We start from the raw sequence: 26,704 nt of genomic DNA, 5'->3' as shown, positions 1-26,704 counted from the left end.
GTGTACACATGTCAATACCCCCCCTCTTAAAAAGCATCGACCCGATGAATGCAAACAAACGAATGTACTAAAGAAAAGCACTCGTGGAAAAAAAAAAAAATGGCTGTGGCTTAGGTAAGGTTAAGCCCAGGATGCGAAGCATACTAGCCTTTATTTTAGTTGTTGAACCACTGTTTAGCCTGGTGAACTGCTGTTGCTTGGCTATATTTGGTTCGGCTAGACGAAGAAACAACTCATGCATTACTTCTTCGCCTTCAAGAGTGGAACGCGACAGCGTTCCCGTCGACCCGCCAAGGGGTGTAAGACAATGGGCTACAGGGCAGCGACTACGCGTCCCGCATTGGACGCGGTGAGCGTCGAGCAAAGCAGCGTTCGGCGCGGCAACGAAATGTGCGCCTGAGCAAGAGACGCACGCCTTAGAAACAGCGCGTTTCTAAGGCAACACCGCATTCACTAGAGGCGCTTTTGTACCGCTTTGAAGCGTTGTACTCGTGGCTCAGTGGTAGCGTCTCCGTCCCACACTCCGGAGACCCTGGTTCGATTCCCACCCAGCCCGTCTTGCAAGAGTTGAGCCAAAGCCACTTCTCCTCTGTCGTGACGTCACGGTGTCACGTGATTTCATGGTCACCGCCGCGCCTGAGGAGCAGGGTTGAGCCCTCGTAATATGCTTCGCATAAAAAAATAAGGAAGTTCGTCAGCGTGCGTAAAAGGGCTTCAGACACACTATAGACCACTTCAGATCGTGCCCGCCGCAGCTGTGACTGCGAAATGCCGTGTGGCACAACCTCATAGTACAGTTCGCCAACATGTTGGATGATCTTGCAGGGTCCAAAATGACGTCACAATAGTTTCTCACTGAGTCCTCGTCGACGTATTGGGGTCCAAACCCAAACACAGTCACTGGGCTGGTACTAGACTAAGCGTCGTCAGAGGTTGTAGTGTCGGCAGTCGGGCTTCTTCGGCGTGCTGGAGATAGGTAGCAACGTCAAGATTCTCCTCCTCAGTGACGTGTGGCAGCATGGCGCCGAGCGTCGTCGTCGAGTTCCTGCCGTAAACCAGCTTAAACGGCATGAACTGTGTTGTTTCTTACACTGCCATGTTGTAAGTGAAGGTTACGTAAGGCAGGATGGCATCCAAGGTCTTGTGCTCGACATCGACGTACATTGCTAGCATGTCGGCGAGGGTTTTATTCAGGCGCTCCGTAAGACCATTCGTCTGTGGGTGGTAGGCAGTTGTCCTCCTATGCCTTGTCTGACTGTACTGAAGAATGGCTTGGGTGAGCTCTGCTGTAAAGGCCGTTCCTCTGTCGGTGATGAGGACTTCTGGGGCGCCATGTCGCAGCAGAATGCTTTCGACGAAAAATTTTGCCACTTCGGCTGCGCTGCCTTTTGGCAGAGCTTTAGTTTCAGCAAACCGGGTGAGGTAGTCTGTCGCCATGATGATCCACTTTTTTCCGGACGTTGAAAACAGTCCCAACAAGTCCATCCCCATCTGCTGAAAAGGTCGGCAGGAAGGCTTGATCGGCTGTAGTAATCCGGCTGGCCTTGTGGGTGGTGTCTTGCGTCGCTGACAGTCTCGGCATGTCTTGACGTAACGAGCAACGTCGGCGGTTACGCACAACCAGTAATACCTTTCCTGTATCCTCGATAGCATCCGGGAGAAGCCGAGGTGCCTGGTGGTCCAATCGTTATGTAGGGCGCGCAATACTTCTGGACGCAGCGTCGACGGAACAACAAGAAGTTAGTTGGCGTGTACTGGTGAGAAGTTCTTCTTCATGAGTAGATTGTTTTGAAGTGTGAAGGAAGCTAATCTGCGCTTAAATGTGTGGGGATACGTGACTCTCACGCATCTCCTGATATGTTGTTTTCCCGCACCGCTCGCGTGGCCTGGCGGCCGCGGTGGTCGGAGCGGTACAAGCGTGGTGCGAGAGATGGCGCGAGTGTCGCGCCGCTGCGGAGTTACTTGGGTGCGGGCAAGACAAGGCGCTCTCTTTTTGAGTTCGAGAGCGTCAAGCGGTACAAATGTACGAGGCAGTGCGCGCGCCGACCTATGCTTCTGCGAGACCGTCTCGCGTGGCTGCCTTGGAATGCGCCACCGTTCGCGTGACAATATGCGCGAACGACCCGGCGTTTGGATCCAGCATGGGGCTAACATATTCGCTCGCTTCTGGTCGCGGTGAGTCGGACTTCTAGATTTGTCGCGTGCCCCATCGGCATGTTTTGTGGATAGAAACTCGGCTAGCAGGCATTGATCTACGAAAGGTGCAATAAATGCCCTTGTGATTGTTTGCACTACTGTGTTGTCGTTGCTTTGTCCCAAGAAAACCGGAGGAGAACCCCACAAATGCCTTGGGGACAACGTCGATGTGCCCTTCCAAATATTCGACGAGGCCTTGTAGCTCCGGGTCTGCCCATTGCTGTTCAGCGAAGTCTTCTGCGCTTATCCTTCCAAGGAAGGCGTCGTCATTCTCGTCAACTTGCGGCGGCGGGTCAATGGGGGCGCGCGATAGGCAATCGGCATCGGAGTGTTTTCGTCCGGACTTGTAGGTTACAGGGATGTCGTATTCTTGTAGTCTGAGGTTCCACCGCGCCAGTCGTCCTGAAGGATCCTTTATATTTGCTAGCCAACACAACGCGTGATGGTCGCTGACGACTTTGAATGGCCTGCCATAAAGATAAGGGCGAAATTTAGCTGTAGCCCAAACGACGGTGAGACGTTCCTTTTCGGTCGTAGAATAGTTGCCTTCCGCTTTTGACAGCGACCGGCTAGCGTAAGCTATCACCTGTTTGACTCCGTTTCTGCTCTGGACTAGAACGGCACCGAGGCCTAGGCTACTGGCGTCAGTATGGATTTCTGTATCGCCGTACTCTTCGAAGTGCGCAAGTACTGGCGGCGACTGCATACGTCGCTTGAGTTCTTAAAATGCGTAGGCCTGCGGCGTTTCCCACTTGAACTCGACGTCCCACTTAGTTAGCTGTGTCAGCGGCTCAGCGATGCGTGAAAAGTCCTTGACAAATCACCCGTAGTAGGCACACATGACAAGAAATCTATGCACTGCCTTCTTGTCGATGGGCTGCGGGAACTTTGCGATGGCAGCGGTCTTCTGCGGGACGGGGCGGACTCCAGATTTGCTGATGATGTGGCCTAGGAACAGAAGCTCATCATAAGCGAAGCGGCACTTTTCTGACTTCAGAGTGAGCCCTGATGACTTGATGGCCTCGAGTACTGTTGCAAGTTGCCTAAGGTGATCGTTGAAATTTCCGGCGAAGACGACGATGTCATCCAAGTAAATGAGATAGGTCTGCCACTTCAATCCTGCTAAAACCATGTCCGTCACACGCTGGAACGTTGCAGGCGCCGAGCACAGTCTGAATGGCATAACCTTGAACTCGTACAGGCCGTCTGGGGTGATGAAGGCCGTCTTTTCGCGATCTCTTTCGTCGACTTCTATTTGCCAATAGCCAGACTTCAGGTCCATCGACGAGAAGTATTTAGCGTTGCAGAACCGATCCAATGCGTCATCTATTCATGGGAGGGGGTATACGTCCTTCATGATCTTGTTCAGACGACGATAACCGACGCAGAAATGTAGGGTTCCGTCCTTTTTCTTCACCGAGACTACAGGAGATGCCCACGGGCTTTTGGACGGCTGGATGATGTCGTCGCGCAGCATTTCGTCGACTTGGTGCCTGATAGCCTCACGTTCTCATGTAGAAACTCAATAAGGGCTCTGGCGGAGTGGTCGAGCACACTCTTCGGTTATTATGCGATGCTTTGCGACTGGCATTTGTCGAATCCTTGATGATGTCGAAAAGCACTCTTTGTATCGTCGAAGTAAGCTTCTCAGCTGCTGTTGCTTAATGATGGGGAGACCTGGATTTATGTCGAAGTCTGGTTTGGGAACTACAGTCGTCTGGGTACGTGTGGCAGAATCCGAGAGGACAAACGCATTGCTGGTTTCCAGAATTTCCTCGATGTATGCAATGGTCGTGCCCTTGTTGATGTGCTTGAACTCCTGGCTGAAGTTTGTCAGCAACACTTTTGTGTTTCGTCCGTGCAGTAGACGTTGGTCGCCTTCGATGACGCCTTCTACGTCAGCGGGTATTTCGGTGCCGACCGAAATAACAATGCTGGAGCGAGGCGGGATGCTCACTTGATCTTCGAGCGCACTCAAGGCATGGTGACTACGAGAGCTCTCCGGCAGTATCGCTTTATCTTCCGATAGCGTTACTGACTTCGACTTCAGGTCGATGATTGCGCCGTGTTGGTTCAGGAAGTCCATACCGAGAATGACGTCTCGTGAACACTGTTGGAGGATAACGAAGGTGGCAGGGTAAGTCCGGTCATGAATGGTTATTCTTGCCGTACAGATTCCAGTCGGCGTGATGAGGTGTCCTCCAGCGGTTCGAATTTGAGGGTCTTCCCATGCGGTCTTAGCTTTCTGCAACTGGGCCCCTGTGTCCACTCATTACGGAGTAATCGGCCCCTGTGTCCACTAAGGTGGTAACTGCGTGGCCGTTGAGAATCACGTCGAGGTCGTGGTTCTTTGTCTGGTGTTGCAGTTAGGTCTTGGTGTCGGATCACGGCTGCGTCGTGTTGGACTGAAGTTGGAACGTTGCGTCGTCAAGTCGTCTTTCGTCGGTGTAGTCTTGGCTTCCCGACTTCGTCGGGAAGGCGGCGTGCCGTTATGTCGTCAAGATGGTCTCTTCGTCGTCTTCGTCGGCGGCGGACGATCTTCGTCAGTTCGACGAACAGCAACCACACCTCCATCGGTTGCTAGTTTTAGTTTTCCGAATATGGGCTTCCAGAGCGGCCCCGTGCTGAGCCAGTGTATGGACGGCGCTGCGGCAACAGGTAACGGCCTCGTGACGGCGACCGGGACGGCTGTCCACGGCTCCACTGAGTAGCGGCAAGGTAGTCGGCGATGTCACGAGGGCGTTCACCTACATGAGGGCGCGGTGCATTGACGGCGAACCCTCGTAATCCCAGGTTGCGGTATGGACATCGGCGGTACACATGGCCGGCTTCCCCGTGGTGGTAGCAGAGTGGGCGGCAGTCAGGAGCGCGCCAAACGTCTGTCTTCCTCGGGTAGCTGCGCTGGGCGATGGGTGGGCGTGCTGGCGGTGGCGGTCGACGAAATTGCGGCATTACGGGGCCCTGGCGCAGTTGTGGAGGGGGACTTTGACGGCAGGCGACGGCGGCGTAGCGCTTGCGGCTGAGGCTGCAGCGATTCAGGGGCTACTCCGAGTTGTTGTTGGAGCTGCTCACGTACGGCGTTGGCAATCGAAGCCACTTGACGCTGCGATGATGGGAACAGCTTCTGTAGCTCCTCCTGCACGACCGCTCGGATAGTCTCGCGTAGGTCGTCGGTGGCCAGTGACTGAACTCCGCCGTAGTTTGTCGAGTTCGTGCAGCAGTCGAATTGCCGGTTTCGCATCTTGAGTGTCTTCTCGATGCTGGTGGCTTCACGAAGAAACTCGTCGACGGTCTTTGGTGGGCTTCGTACCATTCCGGCAAAAAGTTCCTCCTTCACACCACGCATGAGTAGGTGGACTTTCTTCTCCTCGGGCATATACGGGTCGGCGTGACGGAACACACAGCTCATTTCTTCCGTGAATATGGCAACGTTCTCATTAGGTAGCTGCACTCGGGCATCCAGCATGGCTTCGGCCCTTTCGTTGCGCACGACGCTCATAAAGGCGCGCAGGAAGCCGCTACGGAACAGGTCCCATGTTGTCATGGTCGACTCCCGGTTCTCAAACCACGTTCTGGCGGCGTTTTCTAAGGCAAAGTATACATGCTGCAGCTTGTCATCGGTGTCCCAGTTGTTGAAAGTCGCGATTCGTTCGTAGGTCTCCAGCCAGGATTCCGGGTCTTCAGTAGCTGCTCCAGGGAAGGTCGGTGGGTGCCGAGATTGTTGCAGGATAACGGGGGACGCTGGGGCAGCCATTGTGGTTGTCTTGGCCACGATCTTCTTTGTCGTCTCAGGTAGAAGATGTCACCAGATGTCACGTGGTAGTGACTGTGAAGATAGCAGCCAAAACTGAGAAAGACGAAACTAGCATTTTATTGGGCGAACTTGTGCCCTAAAAAACAAGCTACACTCAAAGAACGGCGACAGCGGCGAACACAGTCGGCGATTGTCGAAAATCTGATCAGTGGGTCAAGCGCTTCAGCTTTTATACAGCAGTCACAGAATGTTCCAGACTAATCGTTGGGACCCGCGTGTCTTTCGCTAAGTTCTACACCATTCGCGTCACACGATGAAATCAGATAACACAAGGTTTGGCAACAACAGACAGCTGATAGAAGCATCGATAACATTCCAGAAACTTCGGATACATGCAGGCGCGTCCTGCGCTGCGTGGGAACATTTGTTAAACGGTGAAACGTGGTCACCTGAGAAAGATAAACATGTACACGTGTGTGATAGGAAGATGTGGGCCCATGCCTCAAACACACAGGGATGGCACAATGAACACAGAGAGGCTTTAATGACACGGGTACGGGACTAGGATAGCGTATACGATAACACACACACAGTTCCTTTCATGAATGTCTGTAGCATAGGTATAGTCACGCTCAGCGTCAATGTAGGAAGGCGTCCGATAGCGCGTCGGTATCACACACTCACGGCACGAAGAGGCGCAAAGATGAATCTGGAGCGGCGAGTGGCGCAGGCGCTGGAGGCCGGGGCGGATGTCCGGAGCACGACGAGCCACTTGCGCGACTGCAGGGTCGGGACGTCTGCCTGCCACAGAGTAGACCGTTCGGAAGGCTTAGCTGCACCGGAACATGCCGGTGTCGGATGCTCGCCCAGCAGTGGAGCAGGCCGGTTGAAGCCCAAGGACAGCCCGGCCTGTTCTTCCAGCACACCCAGGAACACCGGCCTTGGGTAGACGAACTGCTCGGCTCGTTCGGAAGGCCAGTCCAAGCAGCTCAGGCAGATCGCATGGCTGCCGCCTCCGCCCAGACACTGGTCCTTCTCTTCCTCTTCGTCCGTCGCCGCCGCATGGCAATCACGCGCATTCGGCCGCGACATTCAAGCAGTCCAAACTCCTATCACATTTCCCCCCAAGTTCAAGAAGTCGAGGAAGGTAGCACTACGGGGTATCACAAGTCACACAGTTCATTCTATTACTCTCATGACACATTAGTCCGGGTCCGCAGCTATTCTACTTAGATAGTCTGCACCAACGTTATCACACCCACGAATATACTCCACATGAAAGTCGTAATCCATAAGGAGTAAACTCCAACGTAGTACGCGACTGTTGACGTGCTTCGCCGAATTTAGGTATCGCAGCGGTTGGTGGTCGGACTGCAGGGTGAATGGTTTACCGTAAAGGTACAGATGAAATTTCTGTACAGCCCACACTATGGCGAGGCACTCCCTCTCAATTGTGGAGTAGACAGCTTCATGCGGCAAAAGCTTCCGGCTATCGTAGGACACGGGATGCAAACGCCCGTCGGGTGCTTGCAAAAGAACTGCTCCGAGACTTCTCAACTTCAACTTTGAGTCGGTGATCCATAGTCAGTTGGTTCGAAATGGCGATGTCTTTTTATTTCTGCGTTCCGACGAGTGAAGGGTAAAGCGGCGTTGTCTCTCCAAGCTCTAGACCTGTCGCGTCATCTGTACCCAGTGGGCGCGTCCGACTAAATGGCGCGGCACCGTTCGTTGAAAAACGTCGCACGATTTAACAAACCATTTCATCTCCGACTGGACTGGACCCCTGGCCAATAAAATTCAGCAACAATTCGATCCACCGTTCTCGTCACACCCTGGTGACCTGCGAGGATCCCTTCATGAGCCAATTTCATCACCATCTCCCTGAGGTCTTTTGGCACCACTAGCTGATCTAGTATTTTCCTACCTGGCACTGTGTGCTTCCTGTATAAATTGTCATCCTTTAAGTAATGTTCGCTTGCGCGGCCATCCACGACCATTATCTTGCCGACCTTTTCGAAGCATCTCCTCAGAGACCAATCTGCAAAGCTTTTAATTTGCCTTGCTCTATCCCAGTGACTGCGGGCTGCGGGACAGGCAGTGTAGGCAGGGACCGTATCTTCGTGTCCTTTGTCACAGCAACGGGCTCGGTACCAGATTCGTAGTCTTCTATATGTCTTGAGGAGGCGGCTGCAGTTTTAGCTGTGGACAATGTTTGGCCCTCTACGTGTGGTAGCTCTGCTTGAGCGGTGGATGACATCCGGTAGACAGGGTAACTCGTTTTGTCGCTGTTATGTTTCAGCGGAGACCATGAATTGGCCGGGTCATCAGGTGCACGGGCACCTTCAATGTTTTACAGTACCACATCATACAGGGGATCTCGCACACATTTAACTCGCACGACGCCGGTATAGAATGGACTGTCTAAGTTGTGGGGATGCGCGACCCTCGCGCCTCCCCTGATGTTTTTCCCGCATAGTGCGTCTCCTGTGGTCCCGCTTCGCAGCGTGGCCTGCGTGACGTCAGCGTGGTCGATGTGGTTGAAGCGCAGTCCGAGAGATGGCGCGAGCGCCGCGCCGCTGCGCGGTTACTTGGGTTCGGGAAAGACAAGGCGCTCGCTCTTGGGTTGGAGACAGCGAGCAGCAAGGACGTGCCGCGCTTGCAGCAACCCTCTTTCCCGGCGGGTCGGCAAACAGCGCGGACATTCCGCGCGCGCGGCGACCGATGCTTCTGCGAGACCGCCTCGCGTGGCCGCCTTCGAACGCGCCACGATTCACGTGACTGTACACGCGAACGACCAGGTGTTGGGATCCAGCATGGAGCGAACATATTCGCTCGCGAGGACGCGGTGAGTCGGACTTCTAGATTTGTCGCGCGCCCATCGGCATGTTTTGTGGATAGCAACTTGGCTAGCAGGCATTGATGTATGAAAGGTGCAATAAATGCCCTTGTGATTGTTTGCACTACTGTGTTGTCGTTCCTTTGTCCCAAGAGTACGGTGTGAGATATCCCACATCAGACCCCACAAAGTATACTATGGCTTCCGGTAAGTAGTGGATTGTGCGGTCCAGCAACATTACTGGACTTTTTGTTCCTATCATGTTGTTCTCAGGTACCAGAGAGAGTCGCACAACCACGGTATTGCAGCCAGTGTCTCGTAAGACAGACACCGGTTGTGATTCGAGAAAGCCTCTTCCCACTGGTAGATTTCCGCTGTCACATCTGGGGCCTTGTCGCATTAACGTGATGTTGACTATTGGGACCGTTTCGCCACCTTGAAACACTACGTATCCCCCACCTTCTTCTGTCGGCTTTTCGGCTCGCGGCGGAGCCAGAATACACAAAGCTTGTCCTTGATTTTCCCTTCTTGAGGCTTCACCTCCTTGTCCCTTTCTGCTGGACCATCCGCGACCTGTAGAGTTCTCTTTAGTCCGAGACCAGCACTCCAAAGCTCGATGTCCTGCTTTATCACAAAGGAAGCACCGATTAGTAGCACGTGGCATCGCCGTTGGAGGTTCAGTCTTGCGAGCGGAGTCTAACACGATCTCCTTGGATAACGTTTCTCTACCTAGATTGGTCAGGTTTTGTGCCTCTATGAAACAATCGGCATTCTTTGACAGCATAGCGAGGGTCTTACAGTTCCTTTCTTTCAGGAACACTCGCAGCGACGCAGAACATCTTCTCAAAAAACTGTTCAGCAATCATGGTGTCCCTGAGGGAGTCGAAGGTCCTCTCAATATGAGACATTTCAAGCCAGTGGTCAAAGTAGCCCGATATTCTACCTACATATTGTAAGCCAGTCTCATTGTCTTCGGGCCTTGCGCTTCGAAACTTTTCTCGGTATCCCTCAGAGTGCACCGAAAGCGCTGAAGGAGAGTAGCCTTTAGCTGGTCGTAGTCTAGGGCTGCATTAGAATCAAGCCGTCCTATGACCATCAACGCTTCTCCTGTCAGGCAGAGGCTGAGGGAGAGTGCCCATTTTGCGCGGGGCCATTCCTGACTTGTTGCCACTCGCTCAAAATGTTGCAAGTAGGCGGCTAAATCATCCCGGGCTTCGTTAAACGGCGGGATCAACTTATGAGGACTGAATAGCTCAGGAGCCGCCCTGGTAACCGACTGTTCCGTAGTGCTGTCACTCTGTGCGCTTTGTACGCCAGCAGTCTTTTCCTGGAGCTCGATCTTGAGCTTTAGCACTCGTTCTTGCGCTTCTAATCATAGACGCTCTTGTTCTGCCTGTGCTTTCGCGTCTTCTCGATGTTGGGCGCGCTTGTCGCGTTCCCTCACGATTTGTGTATCAACCCAACGCTTTAACTCCGCTCCTGTCATTCCTAGCTCTTTCCCTATACGTACAACCTCTCGATTTTCATCGCTCCTCCTGTGCGTTTTGACAATCCTGGCAGGCTCGCCAAAATTTGTGATAGGAAGATGTGGGCCCAGGCCTCAAACACACAGGGATGGCACAATGAACACAGAGAGGCTTTAATGACACGGGGACGGGACTAGGATAACGTAAACGATAACACACACACAGTTCCTTTAATGAATGTCTGTCGCTTAGGTATAGTCACGCTCAGCGTCAATGTAGGAAGGTGTCCGACAGCGCGTCGGTATCACACACTCACGGCACGAAGAGGCGCAAAGATGAATCCGGAGTGGCGAGTGGCGCAGGCACTGGAGACCGGGGCGGATGTTTGGAGCACGACGAGCCACTTGCGCGACAGCAGGGTCGGGACGTCTGCCCGCCACAGAGTAGACCGTTCGGAAGGCTTAGCTGCACCGGAACATGCCGGTGTCGGATGCTCGCCCAGCAGTGGAGCAGGCCGGTTGAAGCCCAAGGACAGCCCGGCCTTTTCTTCCAGCACACCCAGGAACACCGGCCTTGGGTAGACGAACTGCTCGGCTCGTTCGGAAGGCCAGTCCAAGCAGCTCAGGCAGATCGCATGGCTGCTGCCTCCGCCCAGACACTGGTCCTTCTCTTCCTCTTCGTCCGTCGCCGCCGTACAGCAATCACGCGCATTTGGCCGCGACATTCAAGCAGTCCAAACTCCTATCACAACGTGTCAATATACACTAAGCTACAAGTCTGGTAGCCACATTGCACATGCAGACGAACTGCGTCGCCTACCACTTCCCAGAACAGAGTTTCTTGTGGACTGCCCTGCTGACGTCTTCATGCTGGCAGGAGTATACCCGTGAGTGCTGTCATCAGCTGCTGTTGCTGACGCCACTGCCCGAGATCCAGTGGTTTCGCGAGTGAGGGAAGCCTTGTGGACTGGCCGCCAACTGGACATGGGACCTGAGGGGAAACCCTATGAAACACGGTTCCCCGAGATGAGTGTGCAAGTGAACTGCGTGCTCTGGGGCGACCGTGTGTTGGTTCCTGTGTCACTCCAGGGCGACGTCTTGAGGCTGCTTCATGAGGGCCATCCAGGGATATCCAAGATGAAAGCTACAGCATGGAGCCATGTATGATGGCCTGCAATGGAGGACGATATCGTTGCTGCCGCCCAGGGGTGGCCAACGTGCCAGGAGCAGCAGCGAGCGTCATGGCCAATACTCGTCATGCCCTGGCTGTTCCCGGACAGACCCTGGTCAGGATTTCATGTGGACTATGCTGGGCCATACTGGAAAACTTATATTTTTATTGCAGTGGATGCATTTTCTAAATGGATTGAGGTGTCCCCAGTTCCTTCGCTATCTGCAGAAGCCACCATTACATGCTTGAGAGTCATGTTCGCAAACCAGGGGTTACCCGACATTGTGGTGTTCGACAATAGTCCAGCGTTTATTAGTGATGTGTATGCAACAGAGTACGCATTTGGACTGGTTGGTTCATGATTACGAGCAATAAAAACAGCGCTAAACGACGGGATGAGTGAAAGGACACACTCGTTGTTGTCTGTGTCCCTTCACTCGCGCCTGTAGTAGGCACACATGCCAAGGAATCTACGCACTGCCTTCTTGTCCATGGGTTGCGGGAACTGTGTGATAGCAGCTGTCTTTTACGGGTCTGGACGGACACCAGATTTGCTGATTACGTGGCCTAGGAAAAGAAGTTCATCGTAAGCAAAGCAGCATTTTTCCGCCTTCAGAGTAAGCCCTGATGACTTAATGGCCTCTAGTACTGTCGCAAGCCGCCTGAGGTGATCGCTGAAATTTCCGGCGAAGACGACGATGTCATCCAAGTAAATGAGATAGGTCTGCCACTTCAATCCTGCTAAAACCGTGTCCGTCACACGCTGGAACGTTGCAGGCGCCGAGCACAGTCTGAATGGCATAACCTTGAACTCGTACAGGCCGTCTGGGGTGATGAAGGCCGTCTTTTCGCGATCTCTTTCGTCGACTTCTATTTGCCAATAGAAGTCGACAATAGCAGCACTGAGGGAACAACAAGAAGGTAGTTGACACAGACTGATAAGTTCTTCTTTACTAGTATGTTGTTTTGAAGCGAGAATGAAGACAATCCTCGCTTAAATGCCCTAGGCACAACGTCAGTATGCCCTTCCAAATACATGGCAAGGCTTTTTAGCTCCGGGTCTGCTCATTGCTGTTCTGCAGTTTTCTGCTCTTATTATTCCAAAGGAGGCGTCGTCACCCTCGTCATCTGGCCGCGGCGAGTCAATGGGGGTGCGTGATTGGCAAACGGCACCAGAGTGTTTTCGTCCGGACTTGTATGTTACAGTGATGTTGTATTCTTGTATTTGGAGGCTCCACCGCGCCAACCGTTCTGATGGATTGTTTAAATTTGCTAGTCAACACAACGCGTGACGACTTTGAACGGCCTGCCATTTGGTAAGGGCGAAATTTTGCTGTAGCCCAAATGATGGCGAGGCATCCCTTTTCGGTCATAGAATAATTGCCTTCCCCTTTTGACAGCAACCGGCAAGCGTAAGCTATCACCCAGTCAAGTTCATCTTTCCGCTGGACTAGGACGGCACCAAGGCCTAGGCTACTGGCGTCAGTATGGATTTCTGTATTGGTGTACTCATTCGTCGAAGTGCGCACGTGCCAGTGGTGACTGCATGCATCGTTTGAGTTCTCGAAGCGCATCGACGATTGCATTTTGTAATTCTGACAGAAAGACGTCGATGCACGTTTGAGATTCCCACAGTACGTCGAATCTGCAGAATTTTTTGCGCTTTCTTTTTATAGTTTAGCCTACGGCATTTCCCACTTGAACACATTCAAGTGGGAAATCACATTTAGTTATCACATTTAGTTAGATGTGTCAACGGCTCAGCGATGCGTGAAAACTCCTTGACAAAGCGCCTGTAGTAGGCACACATGCCAAGGAATCTACACACTTGTTTCTTGTCGATGGGCTGTTAGAACTTTGCGATGGCGACTGTCTTCTGTGGGTCGGGGCAATATTCCAGATTTGCTGATGATGTGGCCTAGGAATGGAAGCTTATCATAAGTGAAGTGGCACTTTTCCGGCTTCAGAGTGATCCCTGATGACTTCATGGCCTTTAGTACTGTTGCAAGCTGCGTAAGTTGATCGTCAAAATTTCTGGCAAAGACGATGACGTCGTCCAAGTAAAGAAGACAGGTCTGCCACTTCAACCCTGCTAACACCATATCCATGACGTGCTGGAATGTTACAGGTGCTGAGCACAGTCCGAATGGCATGACCTTGAATTCATAAAGGCCGTCTGGTGTGATGAAGGTGGTCTTTTCGTGATCTCTCTCATCAACTTCTATTTGCCAGTAGTCACACTTGAGATCCATTGGCGATAAGTATTTAGCATTGCAGAGCCGATCTAAAGCGTAGTCTATCTATGGGAGGGGCTATATATCCTTCTTAGTAGCCTAGTTCAGTTGATGATAATTGACGCAGAAACATAGGCTTCCATTCTTTTTCTTCACTAAGACAACTGGAGATGCCCACGGGCTTTTAGATAGCTGGATGATGTCGTCGTGCAGCATTTCATCGACTTGTTGTCTTATAGCTTCACATTCTCATGTCGAAACTCGATAAGGGCTCTGGCAGAGTGGTCGAGCGCACTCTTCGGTTATTATGCGATGCTTTGTGACTCACGTTTGCTGAATTCTCGATGATGTTGAAAAGCAGTTTTTGTATCGTCGGAGCAGACTTCTGAGCTGTTGCTGCTTAATCGTGGGGAGACTTGGATTTATGTCGAAGTCTGGTTCGGGAACAACGGTCATCGACGCAGATGCAGCAGAATCCGAGAGGACAAACGCATTGCTGGTTTCCACTATTTCCTTGATGTATGTGATCGTCATGCCCTTGTTGGTGTGCTTAAACTCCTGGCTGAACTTTCCCAGCAACACTTTCATTTTTCCTCCGTGCAGTTGAGCGGTCCCTCTTGAGATGCAAATTTCACGGTCGAGTAGTAGACGTTGGTCACCCTCGATGACATGTTATACATCTGCAGTTCTTTTGGTGTCGACGGAAATGACAATGCTGGAGCGGGGTGGGATGCCGACTTGATTTTAGAGCACACTCAAGGTGTGGTGACTACGACAGTTCTCCGGCGGTATTGCTTCATCTTCCGACAGTGTTATCTACTTGGACTTCAGGTCGATGATTGCACCGTGTTGGTTCAGAAAGTCCATGCCGAGAATGACGTCTCTTGAACACTGTTGGGGGATAACGAAGGTGGCAGGGTAGGTCCGGTCTTGAACTGTAATTCTTGCGGTGCAGATTCCAGTCGGTGTTATTAGGTGTCCTCCAACGATCCGAATTTGAGGTCCTTCCCATGCAGTCTTAACCTTCTGAAACTGGGCGGTGATGGCTCCGCTCACGACAGCATAGTTGGCTCCTGTTCTTTGTCTTGCGTTGCAGTTTGGTCTTGAAGCTGGAACATCGTGTCAAGTCATCTTTCGTTGGTGTATCCTTGACTTTATGGCTTAGTTGGGATGATGGTATCTCGTTGATATATCGTCGAGATCGTCTTTTCAGCGTCTTTATCGGCAGCAGAGTATCTTCGTCAGTTCGACGAACAGCAACTGCACCTCCATCGGTTGCTGCTTTTAGTTTTCCGAATATGGACTCGCAGACCGGCCCCGGGCTGGGCCGGTGTGTGGTTGTCGTTACGGCGAATGGGATGGTCGTCGAGGGCTCCACTCAGTAGCAGCAAGGTAGTTGGCGATATCACGAGGTCGTTCACCAAGATGTGGTCATGGCACGTTAACGGCAAACCCTCGCAGTCCCATCTCCCGGTAGGGTCATCGTTGGTAGACGCGAACCGCTTCTCCGCAGTGGTAGCAGAGCGGGCAGTGGTCAGGAGCATGCCAGACGTCTGTCTTCCTATGGTAGTTTCAATAGACGACGGGTGGGCGAGCTGGCGGCGACGGCGGCAGACGGCGGAACTGCGTTATTACAGGGCCGTGGCGCAGTCGAGGAGGGGGAGCTGGATGACGGGCGACGGCGGCGTAGGCCATCGCTTTCGGCATGGGAAGCGGTGATTCGGACTGCACTTTGGTAACGCCTAGTGATCGTCGAAGTTCATCCTTGACAATGTCAGTGAATGAGGACGCAGGGTCTGTGATGCCCTTAGATGTCCGGGGCCGCACGCGCGCTACACTGAAGGAAGCAGCATGTTTTTATCCCTGTCTGAAAAGACTGGGTAACCCGTGGAACTTCTTTCGTGATTGGGATAGGGGCTTGCAATTGTTCCCCTTGAACGAGGAATTCCCAGTAAGCGCAAGTCATAAGCTCACGTTGATTACGTCTCTGCCCTTTGTACACACCGCCCGTCACTACTACCGATTGAACGATTTAGTGAGGTCTTCGGACCGATGTCCGGCGCGACCTTTCGGTTGCGCCGGTCTGTTGGAAAGATGACCAAACTCGATCATTTAGAGGAATTAAAAGTAAAACGGCCATTGTTTTCTTCGCGCACAATGGCCCTGATAGTCTCTTGGAGGTCACTGGAGCCGTGCTTGGATGGCACACAGAGGCGTGAGCACTTGGCAGTTATATTGCCTAGTGCGCATTTCCAGAGTTTGCTCAATCGTCGTTGCCTCTGTCACGAACTCAGCTACGGACTTTGGTGGGTTGCAGATCAGTCTGGCAAAAAGTTCTTGCTTTATGCCTCGCATCAAGAAGCGCACTTTTCCCCTTCGGACATTTCCGGGTCGGCATGCCGGAAAAGACGGGTCATCTCTGCCATGAAAATGGCGCTGGTCTCATTTAGCAGTTGCCCTCGGTTTTCCAGCAGAACTTCGGCCCTTTCTTTTCAGACAACACTCATGAACGTCCTCAGGAAGTTACTGTGGAACAGGTCCCACGTTGTAAAGGTGGACTCCCGGTTCCCGTACCAAGTCCTCACAGCATCTTCCAAGGAGAAGTACACATCGTAGCTTATCTTCAGAGGTCCAGTTATTGAAGCTCGAGATTCTTTCGAAGGTTTCGAGCCAGGCTTCCAGTTCCTCCAACATAGCTCTACGTTAGGTAGGGGGCTCTCTTGGTTGTTGAAGCACGATTGGTGATGCTAAGGCTGCCATTGTGGTTGTTGAGCTGGCCGCAGTCTTCCTGGTGGTATCAAGCAGAAGTCCGTGCTCTGGGGGTAGTCCTTGCAGTCTGCGGCTAGCTCGCTGGTCTCGGGTGATGTAGGCCTTGTCCTTGGGCTTCGGGCTTGGATTGTGGCTTTGCGGGGCGTTCGGTACATGAACGCATTAGCACCTCCACCAGATGTCACGTAGTAGTGACGGTGAAGAAAGCAGCAGAACTGGGAATGACAAAACTAACGTTTTATTGGGTGAACTTGTGGCCTCAAGAACAAGCTACACTCAAATAACGGCGACAGCGGCAAACAGTCGGCGATCGTCGAAACTCTGATCAGTGGGTCAAGGGCATTGGCTCCTTATAAATCAGTCATCGAAGGTTCCAGAGTACAGAGTAATCGTTGGGATACGCGTATCTTCCAGAAAGTTCTACACCATTCGTGTCGCACGCTAACACAAGGTTTGGTGACAACACACAGTGAATAGAACCATCGAGAACAAGAAACTTCCAATAGATGCAGGCGCATCCTGCGCTGTGCGCCAGCTTGTGTGTGTGTGTGTGTTAGGCGGTGAAATACGGTAACCTGATAAAGATAAACATGTTAGTATGATATCCGTGTCAATATGGTTGGGAAGCACCCATGGGCCTGCGAAAATTATGTGAGATCACGATACCCTTTTCATACATTCATGATACATACATGATACCTACATGATACATTCGCTTCGTGGGTACTGGGACAGAGCTTCTTCAATTCCTGTTCATTTGATATCCATGTTGGCAGGTTTGGGAATGACCCTAGAGCCTGGCGAATGATAGTAAGGTCATGTGACACCCTTTCCTATATGATTTGACATTCGCTAACGTCGCATAGCTTTTGCAATTTTTGTTCGTTTGATATCCATGTTTGCATGGTTGGGAATTACCCAAAGGCTGTCTAAAATTACGCGTTGTCATGTGACTCTTTTTCATGTGGTCTGAAGTATGTGACGTGTGTACCATCGCAGAACTTGTTTGAAGTGCAACCGTTTGATATCCATGTCAGTATGGTTGGGAATCACGCATGGGCTAGCGAAAGATATGTGAGGTCACTTGACAGCCGATTTCCCAAGTGGTTTGACGTTCGCTATGTGTGTACCATCGCATAGCTTTTACAATTCCCATTAATTGATACCCACATCAGTATGTTTGTGAATCACAGGTGGGCTTCTGAAAGTTCCGCTAGGTCACAGGACATCCTTTGCCATATGCTCTGCGTGGGTACTATCACAGAGTTAATTAGAAGCCCGATCATTTGACGAGGATGCCGGCACGTCTGAAGCAATTTCAGATGAACCACTTGTACATGGCTGTGTGTATGCGTTGGGCACCATGGGCACCGGGTCGCGAGTTTGGCCGCTTTAGCCCTAATCTACCCCTTAGTCTTCAAGATCGTGCTGAGAGTGCTCCTCAGAATCTTGCACACTGCGGGGACATCCGACTTCTCACCACGTTCAACCTGATTTATGATTTCGAGCTTCATGACGAAGGGTGAATTCTGCTGCTTCATCATGGCAACACTGCGGGAGAAGACCCACAAGACGCAAACACAATGAACCAGAAAAGCAGTGAGACAACTCGCAATTGTGCCATCTTGCACGATGAGGGCACAAGAGCCTCTGATTGGCTGTCTGAGCAAGCACTGCGGGCGGGCCAGGTTCATCTTTTGCAGGGGGGTGTGTGGGTTCACCCAGGGCAGCGCGCTCACAATAGGGAGAGCGTTTAGATGGAGCCACGCCGCTGGGTTTCCCCGCCACCGCGAGGGAAAGCCAACTTCTGGGGGCATTTTTCGCCGCTTGAAGTTCGATATATCGGAAGTCGCTCCAATTTTTGGTCGATGTAAGCATAATTTTTCCTATACATACTCATTGTAACTATACAATGTTCAGAAATTGTTTGATATATGGAATAATTCGATTTAAACGGGTTCGATATAGTCGGGTACGATTATTTATCAATTTCAGGGTGTCTACCAAGTTGAAATTTCCAAATTCCCTGAGTGCCCTTGTAAAATTCCCTGAGTGATGCAGAACTATGTTTTATGTCAAGACGGGCTGAAACCATATTGCCAGATGCTGTCACTCTCTAGTAAGCATATGAAAACATTTTTTTTAAAGAATGACGATCCAATTTGAATACTAAGTAGTGTTTATGTTATTCAAGAAGAGAATAGAAGGGAGCGGTCAGTAAAATGCACAGCAAATAAAATGTCTTCCAAAAAATGCAAATCGAGTCAGACATTCTCACATACGAATAAAAAAGAGATACATACAGAAGCAAATATTTTCGAATATGAGCTGTTTCTATCAACTGATAGCAAGCTCAGTGGTATGAGGCCCAAACTTTGTCACAATTGGGATTCTCTCTCAATAGCTCGTTGAGAGAGCCTCAACTGTTGTGACATACTCTCGGCACGTGCACGACACCTCAGTATTGTGTTTCACTGCTTTAAAGAGTTTTATTGGTTTGGATGAGGGACACCTGCATCTCCGCATCAGCCAACACTTTGTTTTTTGAGCTCAAGCTCCTTCAAAATGGCGGCAGCACGCTTCTCTTCCCGTTCATTCAATGCGTAGGTCCTTTCTGTTTTTGCCTTACTTCCGCCACTCATTCGCCTCACGGACTATTTGAAGCATCTCCTTGGTCAGTTGTACAGTTCACGTTCGATATTTCGAACTCCCTAGGGCCCGCCAAAACATCAGAAAAATCAGTCAGGTGGAAAAAATAAATGCATGCCATTTACTGCCCTTAAGAGCTCAAACCGCCACAAGCACATTCGAAAATGCTCTGAAGGCCTGTCAGTACACGTATTAGGCACATTAGTGCTCGTACTGTGACAGGAAATACCGGGTGTATGCGTGTATAATTAAGGAATACATACTGTGTACCGTGGCAATAACCCCTTTTTCACGCTTGTTATGCTTCACTGCAATACTTTTGCGTATGCACACCAAGTAACATTTCTGTACACAGGCGACTTCCGGGAACCGGCATTATGCAACACTATGTGCTTTCCAAGCTTCTAAGCCAATCACGAGGACCACAAACGCGAGTCCATGCCATTGCTGACAGTGGCGAATTCTTTCAATAAAAAACACGGCACCCAACGGCAAAAAGCTTCATAGCAAACGTCGAAGCAGCTAGGCCTAGCGTTGCCGCAGTGGTGGCTAACGCTGCCAGCGGATCTGCATACGAGAGCGCCGGTTTGAGGCGGCGAAGTAATCAAAATGGCCGCGGTGGGGGCTTTGATTAATGTCATTTCGCATCTGCAGTCCTGGCAAAACCTCCGGAAAATCGGATAGCAAAGAGTTCTTGTGTCCGAAATTTCAGATGTTCTGATATATTGACTCTATGGGGTATGTGGTGGTGCCGCGAAGCCGTTCAACTTATCGGAAATCCGGAAAGTCGGTTGTTGACAGTATACTGGCAGCTCCTCCAGCTGATGACAGGAGGTCAAAGGTTATTCATTACGATCGATTTCTGTCTGTTACTCGAGCCAGCATTACCACGACTTTCGACCCTTTCAATAAAATTAGTTAATTTTCCCTGATAGAGACAAATTCCCCGAGTTTTCCCTGAGTTGTTCCAGACTACTCAATATCCCTGAGAATTCCCGGTTTTAATAAGTCGCGAAATGAAAACACATTTAGAACTGCACTCAGATTTCACATTATGGAGTATTGTAATTGTCGGTGAATAAAAACTTGTGAAACAAAATCACTTATTTTCGGGCTAATAGAGTACTTCAGACTTCCGATTATTTGGACTATTTGGGGGTCCCTGTCGAGTATGAATTATCAATCGGCGACCGTAAATAGAAAACTGTCATTCACCTAACCAAAACATGATGCTATAAAGGAAGCCCATACCGGTTTCTTAGAAAGAAAAATTTGCTGTTAAAAAAGAGAAAATGCGGGATCAACGCCTTTCTTGGACTCTAGGAGCTCTCCTAGTCACCTATCGATAATTTGGACTCGATATGTAGCCACCGAAATGTTCGAATAATTGAAAGTCTGAAATACCGTATTTGCCAAAAAATAAGTAACTTTATTCCACAAGTGGCCAAAAAAGGTATGCCATATTCTCGCATTGTTGCTTTCGAAGATACCTTCAATTCTGCGTGACAATGAGCGACTGCATTCTTAGCACAATTCGTACCACGCTGTATTTTGCATGACACAACATGCATTGGTGTCTGCGAGCGACACAGTGCTAAGCATTTATCAATGTGCAGAAATGCTGTTGCCCGTTGACATGTTTGGTGCGAGTCACAACAAATATAGCGAAAATGAAAGTGTGTTTCGAAAGCAATAGTTCATGAATACAGCCCAAGTTTGTGGATGCATCTTGCTGTGCACATGTACTTGTCACTGGCCTAGACATTCCGCAGCTGCAATTTTCTTGCAATGCCTTTTATGCCATTCCTTTTCATGCTTTGTCAGTAGTCAGAGCGACGCTTTGCATGCGTTATCAATGGGATCAGCTGGCCATGAACAGTGGATGATAAAAGTGGCATAGAAACAAGCACAAGGTGTCGCTACAAAATTGCGGCCAATATCTCGATGATGGACCATTCCAGAAATGCACCATCAGTGGCAGGTGCACTGTTGGTCGTTATTTGCAAGACATGGTGGGAGTGCTGGGCCATGTGCTGCTTGCATGCTACAGGCAAGGTGAACGGGCCAGTCTCTGACTGGCGTGGCGGCTGCAGCTGACGATGTACGCACATCTCTGTAAAGGTCCACTGTCATGCTGTCGCTACAGATAGACGACAGTACAGTCAATGCATGCACTGGATTTTCATCAGCGACTACTAGATCGACTAGGCTTCCTTAGTATTGGTTTTGCGAAGTGCCAGCAACATGATCAATAACCATGCCGGCAACATCTGAAAACAAAAATACAGCTCTTTCTGCTTGACTGGCTAAATTAGCACATAGTTGTGCATAGGGGTCTATATTATCATTCGACCCATAGTAAGCTGTTCAAAATTTTGGTTGTCCTTAACAGTCGAATCTCAATAATTCGACCTTGAAGGGCCCTAAAAATTTGTTCGGATTACTTAAGTATTCATGCACCATAGCACGATGCATGAATGGTGTAAGTCATGAAATATTGCGGAGCGCAAGCACACAGCGAGCCAGTACCACAAAACTACCCATGCCGGCCAACGCTCGCTTTCCGATAATGGTAGAAAATGAAACTTCAGGGACCGAGCTAAGCTGGCGCCAGGCAGGCGGGGAGGTGTGCGCATCATCATCATCATCATCAGCCTGGTTACACCCACTGCAGGGCAAAGGCCTCTCCCATATTTCTCCAACAACCCCGGTCATGTACAAATTGTGGCCATGCCGTCCCTGCAAACTTCTTAATCTCATCCACCCACCTAACTTTCTGCCGTCCCCTGCTACGCTTCCCTTCCCTTGGAATCCAGTCCGTAACCCTTAATGACCATCGGTTATCTTCCCTCCTCATTACATGTCCTGCCCATGCCCATTTCTTTTTCTTGATTTCAACTAAGATGTCATTAACTCGCGTTTGTTCCCTCACCCAATCTGCTCTTTTCTTATCCCTTAACGTTACACCCATCATTCTTCTTTCCGTAGCTCGTTGCGTCGTCCTCAATTTAAGTAGAACCCTTTCCGTAAGCCTCCAGGTTTCTGCCCTGTACGTGAGTACTGGTAAGACACAGCTGTTATAAACTTTCCTCTTGAGGGATAATGGCAATCTGCTGTTCATGATCTGAGAATGCCTGCCAAGCACACCCCAGCCCATTCTTATTCTTCTGATTATTTCAGTCTCATGATCCAGATCCACAGTCACTACCTGCCCTAAGTAGATGTATTCCCTTACCACTTCCAGTGCCTCACTACCTATCGTAAACTGCTGTTCTCTTCCGAGACTGTTAAACATTACTTTAGTTTTCTGCAGATTAATTTTTAGACCCACTCTTCTGCTTTGCCTCTCCAGGTCAGTGAGCATGCATTGCAGTTGGTCCCCTGAGTTACTAAGCAAGGCAATATCATCAGTGAATCGCAAGTTACTAAGGTATTCTCCATTAACTCTTATCCCCATTTCTTCCCAATCCAGGTCTCTGAATACCTCCTGTAAACACGCTGTGAATAGCATTGGAGAGATCGTATCGCCCTGCCTGACGCCTTTCTTTATTGGGATTTTGTTGCTTTCTTTATGGAGGACTACGGTGGCTGTGGAGCCGCTATAGACATCTTTCAGTATTTTTACATACGGCTCGTCTACACCCTGATTCCGTAATGCCTCCATGACTGCTGAGGTTTCGACAGAATCAAATGCTTTCTCGTAATCAATGAAAGCTATATATAAGGGTTGATTATATTCCACGCATTTCTCTGTCACCTGATTGATAGTGTGAATATGATCTATTGTTGAGTAGCCTTTACGGAATCCTGCCTGGTCCTTTGCTTGACAGAAGTCTAAGGTGTTCCTGATTCTATTTGCGATTACCTTAGTAAATAGTTTGTAGGCAACGGACAGTAAGCTGATCGGTCTATAATTTTTCAAGTCTTTGGCGTCCCCTTTCTTATGGATTAGGATTATGTTAGCATTTTTCCAAGATTCCGGTACGCTCGACGTTATGAGGCATTGCGTATACAGGGTGGCCAGTTTCTCTGGAACAATCTGCCCACCATCTTTCAACAAATCTGCTGTTACCTGATCCTCCCCATCTGCCTTCCCCCTTTGCATATCTCCCAAGGCTTTTTTTACTTCTTCCGGCGTTACCTGTGGGATTTCGAATTCCTCTAGACTATTTTCTCTTCCATTATCGTCTTGGGTGCCACTGGTACTGTACAAATCTCTATAGAACTCCTCAGCCACTTGAACTATCTCATCCATATTAGTAATAATATTGCCGGCTTTGTCTCTTAACGCATACATCTGATTCTTGCCAATTCCTACTTTCTTCTTCACTGTTTTTAGGCTTCCTCCATTCCTGAGAGCATGTTCAATTCTATCCATATTATACTTCCTTATGTCAGCTGTCTTACGCTTGTTGATAAACTTCGAAAGTTCTGCCAGTTCTATTCTAGCTGTAGGGTTAGAGGCTTTCATACACTGGCGTTTCTTGATCAGATCTTTCGTCTCCTGCAATAGTTTACTGGTATCCTGCCTAACGGAGTTACCACCGACTTCCATTGCACACTCCTTAATGATGCCGACAAGATTGTCGTTCATTGCTTCAACACTAAGGTCCTCTTTCTGAGTTAAAGCTGAATACCTGTTCTGTAGCTTGATCTGGAATTCCTCTATTTTCCCTCTTACCGCTAACTCATTGATCGGCTTCTTATGTACCAGTTTCTTCCGTTCCCTTCTCAGGTCTAGGCTAATTCGAGTTCTTACCATCCTGTGATCACTGTAGCGCACCTTGCCGAGCACGTCCACATCCTGTATGATGCCAGGGTTAGCGCAGAGTATGAGGTCTATTTCATTTCTAGTCTCGCCGTTCGGGCTCCTCCACGTCCACTTTCGGCTATCCCGCTTGCGGAAGAAGGTATTCATTATCCTCATATTATTCTGTTCCGCAAACTTTACTAATAACTCCCCCCTGATATTCCTAGTGCCTATGCCATATTCCCCCAGTGCCTTGCCTCCAGCCTGCTTCTTCCCTACCTTGGCATTGAAGTCGTCCATTAGTATAGTGTATTTAGTTTTCACTCTACCCATTGCCGATTCCACGTCTTCATAGAAGCTTTCGACTTCCTGGTCATCATGACTGGATGTAGGGGCGTAGACCTGTACAATCTTCATTTTGTACCTCTTATTAAGTTTCACAACAAGACCTGCCACCCTCTCGTTAATGCTATAGAATTCCTGTATGTTACCAGCTATATTCTTATTAATCAGGAATCCGACGCCTAGTTCTCTTCTCTCCGCTAAGCCCCGGTAGCACAGGACGTGCCCGCTTTTTAGCACTGTATATGCCTCTTTTGGCCTCCTAACTTCACTGAGCCCTATTATGTCCCATTTACTGCCCTCTAATTCCTCCAATAGTACTGCTAGACTCGCCTCACTAGATAACTTTCTAGCGTTAAACGTTGCCAGGTTCATATTCCAATGGCGGCCTGTCCGGCAGCGCGTGGTGAGCGTCAAAGGTGAGTGAGTTGCGAGGGAGCTGAGAAGGAGCGTGAGGGGAGCACAGTTGTGAGGAAGGGCGAGAGGAAAGCAGTTTGCTTTTTCGCCAGCTTGATGGATGGCACTGATTGTTGCTGCCCTTTCACTCAGCATACTCCAAGACAAGAGAGGAATAGCGGTGTTGTGTATGGAATCGGCTCTCTAAAAATCATGCCCACATCAGATTAAGCCCAGTTTTAATAATCAGGTAAGCTGTCTTTTGGCTGCAGGGTTCGTTGTCTTAGTCTTGGTTGTAGTTTCAGAAACCCTCCTTCAAAAATTCTAGTGTGGATCGGGAAGTACAACGGCTGAGGATCAACGAAAAGCACCTAAGCCTGAGGTGTTCCCTTACATCCATAAACTTTCCCACAATCTTAAAAAGGTGGCAAGTAGTAGGCACAGCTTGCCAATTTGTTTCTCTGCCCCAAGTAAGCTGGCAAACTTGTATCCAGGTATCTGTAATGCCAGAAAACGTGGATGCCAGAAGACGCACCAACAGCCATAGTTAAATGTTCCATTGGAGTGGTATGTTGCATTCCCATGCCATGCGGGATGTTTTACGTCGGCAAAACTGGTTGCTGTGTCAATGATTGTTGGGGGGAACACGCTCAAAAACTGAAAAACTGTATGATAAATACACACATTTAGTTGCACACGCTAGCAAGTGTATGGATTGTGTGGCCTAGTTGAAAGAAACGACAGTTTTAGGAAAGAGCAATCAGTTTAGAAGCCTACCACATTAGAAAATTTCGTAGCAAGTGCTTCAGCACCCCTTCCCTTACTCTCTTTGACGCTGAATTTGATGTTCTGCATGTGGCTCTTGGGGATTCAGATGGCAATGAAAAAGAAAAAGAATTGTCTGTGTTTTGTTACACTTGGTTGGCTGTATTGCGCATGCGTTGTTGGCATGCTATCACCCTTGACATGTTTTTCTCTTTCATTTCCCTTGTTTCACTCTGGCATATATAAGGTGTGCTATCCTTGCCAATAAAACCAGTTGTTAGTCAGCAATTGTGTGTACGTGTCTCTCTTCATGTGGTCGTCTGTTTGCTCTATTACCCATATGTTTCAAGATGAACCAACCTGCCCAAAAAGAAGTATTGATGAAGCTTACGTTCTTCATCCTGCGTTCATAACGTGAGTCATGTCTTATCAAGATGACGAAGTTGTTGCCGCTGATCATAATCATGTTGGTGCGCTCCCGTCTCTTGCAGCGTCGCTGCGTTCAAAAATTTAGAGGACCCTTAAGCTTCGCCTTTAAGAGTGGAACACGATAGCATCCAAAGATCCCTGACTGTTCCTCATGCTACCCGGCAACTGGAGCGTACAAAGCCGTAATGTTTACCAGGAAACGCTAGCCGCGAATGCTATGCATGAAGGCGGACTTTGTGGTAGAAACACAGCCTCTTGCGTGGGCCGTGATGCAGCGGGGGGCGAGCGCCAGCTATTGCAAGGAACCGGGGGCCCACCGCTCTGTGGCCCCCGAGACACCCCGACGTGCACAAATGGCGGACGCCGTGGTCGGTCTGTGAATTGTGGAAATAATGGAAAAGTGGTGTCTTTGAGTTTTCGTGCAACAGAATTGTTTTCTCTTACAATCAATTACAATCCGAGAGCTATCATGTCTGTAGGTTGCATGTATGTCGTAGTTTAAGATTTTTCTACGTATTTTAGCTTGAGAAATTCAATTAGTTCAGTAAATTTCTTGCATCACTGGACGGCCTGTGTATAAGTGGCTCAAAAATCTTTTTGCCGAAATGACATCTGATGCCGGCGCAGATTTTCTGTGACACGGGCTCCTAAACGGTATTGCGTTAAAATACAAGGAGAATGAAGTACTGGGTGTCGCCTTCGCATCCTTGTATTCGTGGCCTCTCTTGTCACATAGAATCGGATATGGTGCACTGTTGCAAACAACCTTTCCATCGGGACGTCTCAGTTTAGACTCATCACTGTAAAACAACAAGCGTGAACGAGACCAAACCAAACCAACTAAAACAAACACGAGCAAGAGCTGACGCATGCAGATGATAGCATGAAACAAGCAGTCTGACCTAACCAGAGATGAGTACGAATAGAGTGGTTGGGTGGGTCCGCGTG

At 49.7% G+C, this 26,704-nt stretch overlaps 1 protein-coding gene across 6 annotated transcripts in view; it reads right to left on the bottom strand.

Moving 5' to 3' along the window:
- The window catches only part of LOC139059016 (nuclear factor related to kappa-B-binding protein), a 617,245-nt gene that overhangs the window by 110,550 nt on the left and 479,991 nt on the right, over window positions 1-26,704 (bottom strand). The window lies entirely within an intron of this gene.

The sequence above is a fragment of the Dermacentor albipictus genome, chromosome 4, assembly GCF_038994185.2.
Source record: "Dermacentor albipictus isolate Rhodes 1998 colony chromosome 4, USDA_Dalb.pri_finalv2, whole genome shotgun sequence".
Lineage (NCBI taxonomy): Eukaryota > Metazoa > Arthropoda > Arachnida > Ixodida > Ixodidae > Dermacentor > Dermacentor albipictus.
The sequence above is the reverse complement of the archived record's forward strand: the minus strand, read 5'-3'. Positions and strand labels throughout refer to the sequence as shown.